Source organism: Primulina eburnea, chromosome 5, assembly GCF_022965805.1.
Source record: "Primulina eburnea isolate SZY01 chromosome 5, ASM2296580v1, whole genome shotgun sequence".
NCBI lineage: Eukaryota > Viridiplantae > Streptophyta > Magnoliopsida > Lamiales > Gesneriaceae > Primulina > Primulina eburnea.
In genome coordinates, this window is record NC_133105.1 from 16659509 (window position 1) to 16667591 (window position 8083).

Sequence of the window (8083 nt, forward strand, 5' to 3'; positions counted from 1 at the left end):
TGACTTGACTATGATTGGTAGTGGGAAAGTAAACTGAGGCATGAACATAACCGTTGTCGACTCACCATTGACATTTACTTGTGTTGGTTTTTCTTGTTTGAGTTTGTTTGTTTTTGTTGAGTTTGTTTAGTATCTCGTGCTTTAACCTATTTTACTCGAGGGCGAGCAAAAGGTTAGTATGAGGGGGTTGATAGGACTCGTTTTTACGTGTTTTTAGTGTTGGTTTTGAGTCGCATTCATGCATCATATTAGTTTGTTTAGTTTCATTTAGCATTCATTTAGCATTCATTTAGCATTATTTAGCATTTGGCTGATCTCGTGTATTTTGTGGTGGTTTTGTAGGAAGTGGACCAAAAAGTGGGATTTTATTTGCATAGCATCGAAGAGGTCTCGCTAGGGCGGTCAAAAGTGACCGCCCCAGCGAGCATATTGGCCCAGCCGAGGAGTTTCTGCGCGAGTCCTTCGCTAGGGCGGTCAAAAATGACCGCCCCAGCGAATCCATCGATGTGAACGAGAATATTTTGCGCGAAGCTCTCGCTAGGGCGGTCAAAAGTGACCGCCCCAGCGAGACCAAAGACACGGCCAGGAATTTTAATTCGAGAATCACTCGCCCCAGCGGACAATCTTGACCGCCCTAGCGAGCGACGCAATCCGGGAAGATTTGTTTCCAAGTTTTGTGGACTCTATCTTACACCATAACCTAATACACGAGAGAGGCGCCGATTTGGAGACTATTCTGATATTTTCCATCACTTTTCGTGGGAGGAAGGCTAGTAGCAAGAGAGACTTTCGAAGAACTCGAGAATTCCAAGCGTCGCAGCCTTCATCCGTCGTCATATTTTAGTATTTTCATATTCATTGTTTTATTTCTTGCATAGATTGTTGATTTTTATTATGAATTTTGTTGGCTAAACTCTATATTTGTTGGGATTTGAGGGGATCCTACCCCGTACTCATTGTTTAACATTATTTATCGACGTTTTTATGAGTGATTTGTTTATGCTTTTGTGCTTTCTCATTTCAATTGAAGTCTAGCTAACTTCCTTTGATTATTTCATGTTGTTAATGATTTCGATAGAATAATTGACAATAGGATCGAATAGCATAGACCACGGATTTACAATTTTAGTAGATATACGGAATTGGGTACGTGTCGATAGTGATAATTCACCCGGATGAAAGCTAGCGGATTCCATAGAACGTAATGCAATCGTGAACTGTTAAATAATTGAGGATACTTGATTACTGCATGTTTATGATTAGTATTAATATAGCTCGACAGAGTATATTAATTAGTCTAGGGAATTCCGTCGAATGCACGAGTAAAAGTCGAGTATAATTATTTGAACACGAGCGGTAGGTGAACTGATAATTCCCAACAAATTCGCTTCTCATTTGATTTACATCCAATTTAATCATTGATTTCTTGATTATTTGTTCTTGCATTTTAATCATTTTAGTTATTAAATTCACTTTAGTTTAATCACCAACTCAATCTATCGTTGCTAAAGAAATTGAAGTGAAAATAAGAATAGTGTAACGCAGTCCTTGTGGATCGATACTCGTATTCACTTACGTTTATTATAACTTGACTATCGTGCACTTGCGATATTTTAAATCGAGTTTTCATTTATAAAACAAATTTTGGAACTATTCACTGTGCAAGTTTTGCTCGATCAAGTTTTTGTGATAGGACTCGTTTTTACGTGTTTTTAGTGTTGGTTTTGAGTCGCATTCATGCATCATATTAGTTTGTTTAGTTTAATTTAGCATTCATTTAGCATTATTTAGCATTTGGCTGATCTCGTGTATTTTGTGGTGGTTTTGTAGGAAGTAGACCAAAAAGTGGGATTTTATTTGCATAGCATCGAAGAGGTCTCGCTAGGGCGGTCAAAAGTGACCGTCCCAGCGAGCATATTGGCCCAGCCGAGGAGTTTCTGCGCGAGTCCTTCGCTAGGGCGGTCAAAAATGACCGCCCCAGCGAATCCATCGATGTGAACGAGAATATTTTGCGCGAAGCTCTCGCTAGGGCGGTCAAAAGTGACCGCCCCAGCGAGACCAAAGACACGGCCAGGAATTTTAATTCGAGAATCACTCGCCCCAGCGGACAATCTTGACCGCCCTAGCGAGCGACGCAATCCGGGAAGATTTGTTTCCAAGTTTTGTGGACTCTATCTTACACCATAACCTAATACACGAGAGAGGCGCCGATTTGGAGACTATTCTGATATTTTCCATCACTTTTCTTGGGAGGAAGGCTAGTAGCAAGAGAGACTTTCGAAGAACTCGAGAATTCCAAGCGTCGCAGCCTTCATCCGTCGTCATATTTTAGTATTTTCATATTCAGTGTTTTATTTCTTGCATAGATTGTTGATTTTTATTATGAATTTTGTTGGCTAAACTCTATATTTGTTGGGATTTGAGGTGATCCTACCCCGTACTCGTTGTTTAACATTATTTATCGACATTTTTATGAGTGATTTGTTTATGCTTTTGTGTTTTCTTATTTCAATTGAAGTCTAGCTAACTTCCTTTGATTATTTCATGTTGTTAATGATTTCGATAGAATAATTGACAATAGGATCGAATAGCATAGACCACGGATTTACAATTTTAGTAGATATACGGAATTGGGTACGTGTCGATAGTGATAATTCACCCGGATGAAAGCTAGCGGATTCCATAGAGCGTAATGCAATCGTGAACTGTTAAATAATTGAGGATACTTGATTACTGCATGTTTATGATTAGTATTAATATAGCTCGACAGAGTATATTAATTAGTCTAGGGAATTCCGTCGAATGCACGAGTAAAAGTCGAGTATAATTATTTGAACACGAGCGGTAGGTGAGCTGATAATTCCCAACAAATTCGCTTCTCATTTGATTTACATCCAATTTAATCATTGACTTCTTGATTATTTGTTCTTGCATTTTAATCATTTTAGTTATTAAATTCACTTTAGTTTAATCACCAACTCAATCTATCGTTGCTAAAGAAATTGAAGTGAAAATAAGAATATTGTAACGCAGTCCTTGTGGATCGATACTCGTATTCACTTACGTTTATTATAACTTGACTATCGTGCACTTGCGATATTTTAAATCGAGCTTTCATTTATAAAACAAATTTTGGGACTATTCACTGTGCAAGTTTTGCTCGATCAAGTTTTTGGCGCCGTTGCCGGGGACTGTTGATTCACAATTTTTCTATTTTTCATTTAAATTCTTTAGTATTATTTATTTTATTGTTAGTGGATACTCCTATTCTGTTGCAGATTTTTCTTGTGGTGCATGCGAAGATCACTCGAAGTTAAGCTTGAGCCTTTTGACCCTGAGATCGAACGCACTGCTAGACGCCGAAGACAACAGCAAAGACTCAAGGAACAAATGGAGAGGCACGAACAAGAGCAGGAGGCGGACCGCCAAAATGAGAGACGGATTGAGATGCCACGCCGTATACCGATGATGGATTATGCACAACCGTCTCTTGATGGAGCACGTCCAAGCATCGTGAGACCAGTCATCCGAGCTAACCAGTTTGAGATCAAGCCAGCTATCATTCAGATGATTCAAAACACTGTTCAATTTGGGGGAAGTGCACTTGACGACCCTAATTCTCATATAGCTGATTTTCTTGAAATTTGCGATACATTTAAGTTTAATGCTGTGTCTGATGATGTTGTTCGTTTACGTTTATTTCCATTTTCACTAAGAGATAAAGCTAAGGCGTGGTTAAACTGTTTGCCTGTAGGGTCTATCACTTCATGGGAGGATATGGCGAAGGCATTCCTGATCAAGTACTTTCCTCCGTCGAAGACTATGAAGCTGAGAGCCGACATTACTACTTTTGCTCAATATGAGCTTGAGTCACTTTACGAGGCGTGGGAGCGATACAAGGATTTATTGAGGAGATGTCCACACCATGAGCTACCTCTTGGGTTAGTTGTTCAAACTTTTTACTACGGTCTGCTTACTCCTAACCGTACCATGATAGATGCTGCTGCCTGTGGTAACTTGCTGAGAAAAACGGCTGAGGAAGGATATGAATTATTGGAGGAGATGGCTGCTAGTAGCTATCATCCTCATTCTGATAGGCAGAAACGAGGTGCTGGAGTTAATCAAGTTACTGATTTGTCTGCGGTGTCAGCACAGTTAGAGGCTTTGAACAGAAAGATTGATGGGATGAGTGCGAGTGGATCGGCTATGCGTCTGCAAGAGATTTTCTGTGATAAGTGTGGAGGTGAGCATGACGTGCAGGATTGCCAAGATGGCAATCCATTCTATGTGCCTGAGGGAGCAAAACACGTGGGATTCCAGAACCGTCCTAGAAATGACCCTTATTCAAACTCTTATAATCCGGGATGGAGGAATCACCCAAACTTTTCGTGGGGAGGTCAAAACAACCAAAACCGCCAACAAAGAGGTCCACCACATGGGATGCACCAAGGATTCAAGCCAGAACCGCCTAGGGAGGAGAAGTCAAATTTAGAGCAAATGATGACTAAATTTATTTCAGCAACCGAGACGAGATTTCAGAATCAGGATGCATCCATAAAGGGGTTAGAGAATCAAATTGGGCAGTTGGCTAAGTTAATTGCTAATAGGGAGCAAGGAACTTTGCCAAGCAACACGGAGACTAACCCGAGAGAGCAGGTGAAAGCTGTGGAATTGCGTAGTGGAAGAGCACTCGAGTCTAATGAGGAAAGGACCAAGCATGGTGAGGATGAGGTGGAACATCAAGGAGGTAAGTCTTCTAACTCTACATTTACACCTACTGCACCGAATAAAATTGTTATCCCTCCACCTTTCCCCGCAGCAATGAAGAAAGCTAAGTTAGATGCACAATTTGGTAAATTTCTTGAGGTATTCAAAAAACTGCATATTAACATTCCTTTTGCTGATGCCTTATTGAATATGCCAAGTTATGCAAAATTCTTGAAAGATATCTTGGCGAATAAGCGGAAGCTAGAAGATCATATGACTGTGAACTTGACTGAAAATTGCTCCGCTTTAGTTCAAAATAAGATGCCTCCAAAGCAAAAAGATCCAGGGAGTTTCTCTATACCTTGCATTATTGGTGATATTAATTTTCATAAAGCTCTATGTGATCTTGGTGCGAGTATTAATTTGATGCCCTATTCTGTGTTTAGGAGATTGGGATTGGGTGAACCCAAGCCAACTAGGATGTCATTGCAGCTGGCTGACAGATCTGTCAAGTATCCACGTGGGATTATCGAAGATGTTTTGGTGAAAGTGGATAAGTTTATTTTTCCTGCAGATTTTGTAGTACTTGACATGGAGGAAGATTTAGAGATGCCTTTAATCCTAGGGAGACCATTTCTGGCTACAGGGAAAGCACTGATTGATGTTGACGAGGGAAAATTGAGACTGAGAGTTGGAGAAGAAGAAATTATTTTTGATGTCTTTAATACTCTCAAGCACACAATGCACAATGATAGTTGTTTTCGTGTTGATGTCTTAGATTCTCTTGTAGTAGCCCGAATTCCAAATTGGGTAATTAACGGAGTAATGGTGATTAAGAAGGTTTAAGGTATAATTTTGGCTATGGTCATGATCGGACGGACCGAAGAGGGTTCGGAAGCACCGAAGAGTTCGGACGATCCGAAGTGTAGTTCGGTGAATCCGATCATAGGTGTCAAGTGTTGATCGACACGTCAGTTTGCATGCAAGTTCGGACGGTCCGAAGTGTAGGTTCGGTGGATCCGAACATGAGCTGTCAAGAGCCAATGGACACGTAGCGTTCGGACGTTCCGAAGTGTTGTTCGGAGGATCCGAACATGGCCTATAAATAGTGCTCGGATTTCTCATTTGTGACTTGCCAATTCATGATTTTGCCTCATAGTTGAGAGGATTTGGAAGGTTTCTAGGGTTAGTTGTTGGTCGAGCGATAGCCAAGAGCTGCCAGGAGTAGTAGCGTAGCGGCGCCTGAGTTACGAGGCAATCGACATCAAAGGGCTGTCGACGGACGAAGGTAAACCCTAAACCTTTGGTAGTACTAGGGAGTACTGGTTTTGCTAGTCGAGCATGGTAGTATTGATTGAGTATGCTTTTGATGCGTAGGCTTGTGCTAGACCTGATTAGCGGTGTTGCGTAAGGCTAGGCTTGCTGTGATAGAGGTACGAAAGTACTATCCGAGATATCCTTGTTGAGTATACATTCATATATGTGTTGCATGAGTATTTGCTGCATTGTTATATGTCATATGATGCATGCTATTATGTCACGAGTTATGATGCATATTGCATATCATGTTGAGCCGTATCTCCTTCGAGATAGCCTTTACTGTTGAGCTGTATCTCTTTCGAGATAAGCTATATCTTGGGGCCGCTCAGCCCTGTCTTGTGGACGCATGGACACCGAGAGTACACAGTGGCCGACGGGTCGGGAGGGCTTCGGTGGTCCGAGACATTTTAGGTCCACGTCTGTTCTTGCAGTGGATGCAGTGACCCAGAGGTTGGACCGCGCGGCACTATCCACTTGGCGCCTCTAGACTGAGCATTTTGAGATCCTTTGTTACTCCTGTTTCTTGACTACCCTGGTATCATATCATAGCATGTGCATTTCATATAGGTTTGTATACTCATACTTTTGTGCTGGGCGTTCTTATCGCTCACGTCCTCGGTTTTTGTTTATCTTGGACACCCCATTCCCACGGGACAGGCCTCAGGTTGGACAGCTCAGGAGGAGGAAGAGGAGGACGTTGAGTAGCTGGTTGGTTTAATTCTTCGGTATCTCTTTGATTCGATTTGGTTGTACCGTATATTGAGTTGTTTTGGATTTTCGATTGGGTTGTATAACTATCATATGTTGGTATTTTCCGCTGTTATCTCTGATTGTTATTAATTAGGTTAATTGCATGCTTAGTTTTTGATTAGTAGGTGATTCTGGAACGGGTCACTACATCTCTCGTTTGTGATTTTGTGCAGGATGGATTGCAAGAGCCATTGGAGGCCACTCTCACTACGGAAAAGCAGGAGGACGAGTTAGACGAGGAAAATATGGAGATGGTAGCTCACTTGAATGCCATTCCACCTTGGAGAAAGCAAGTGAGGCTTCGACTAGAGGAATTGGGAGACAGAAAAGATTTAATGCCTCAAAAGTCGAGCCTAGAGGAGCCACCTACTTTGGAGCTCAAACCACTACCTCCACATCTCAAGTACGTATATCTAGGAGAAAATAATAAACTGCCTGTTATTATTTCTTCTTCTTTGACAGATGATATGGAGAGTAAGCTCTTAGAAGTCCTTAAGGAGCATAGAGGAGCATTCGCTTGGAAAGTTGCGGACATCAAGGGGATAAGTCCTTCGATCTGCATGCACAAAATTCTGATGGAGGATAAATACTCACCCCTAGCACAACCTCAAAGGAGACTCAATCCAAAGATGCAGGAGGTAGTAAAAGCTGAAACGATCAAACTTCTGGATGCAGGTATTATCTATCCTATCTCTGATAGTGCGTGGGTAAGTCCTGTGCAATGTGTGCCTAAAAAGGGTGGGATTACTGTTATTACCAATGAAAAAAATGAGTTGATTCCCACTAGAACTGTTATGGGTTGGCGTGTGTGCATGGATTATAGGAAATTAAATGATGCAACCCGTAAAGATCACTTCCCCCTGCCATTTATTGATCAAATGATTGAACGATTAGCCGGTCATGAATTTTACTGTTTTTTGGATGGATATTCGGGATACAATCAAATCACAATTGCACCTGAGGACCAAGAGAAAACTACTTTCACTTGCCCTTATGGTACTTTTGCGTTTAGACGTATGCCCTTTGGTCTATGCAATGCACCTGCTACATTTCAAAGATGCATGACCGCTATTTTTCATGACATGATTGAGAATTTTCTTGAAGTTTTTATGGATGACTTCTCCATTTTTGGCTCTTCGTTTAATGAATGTCTAGAAAATTTGAACTCGGTGCTTATTAGATGTGAAGAGAGCAATCTGGTGTTAAATTGGGAGAAGTGTCATTTCATGGTGCAAGAGGGGATTGTGTTAGGGCACAAGGTGTCAGAAAATGGAATGGAGGTCGACAAACCCAAGGTGGAAGTAAT

At 41.3% G+C, this 8083-nt stretch overlaps 1 non-coding gene across 1 annotated transcript; it reads right to left on the reverse strand.

Annotated features, from left to right (window-relative positions):
• Positions 1 to 3825: 3825 nt before the first annotated feature.
• On the reverse strand, positions 3826 to 3932 carry LOC140833225 (small nucleolar RNA R71). The gene has a single exon (XR_012118357.1). It is a non-coding gene; the product is annotated as a small nucleolar RNA R71 (small nucleolar RNA).
• Positions 3933 to 8083: the final 4151 nt, after the last annotated feature.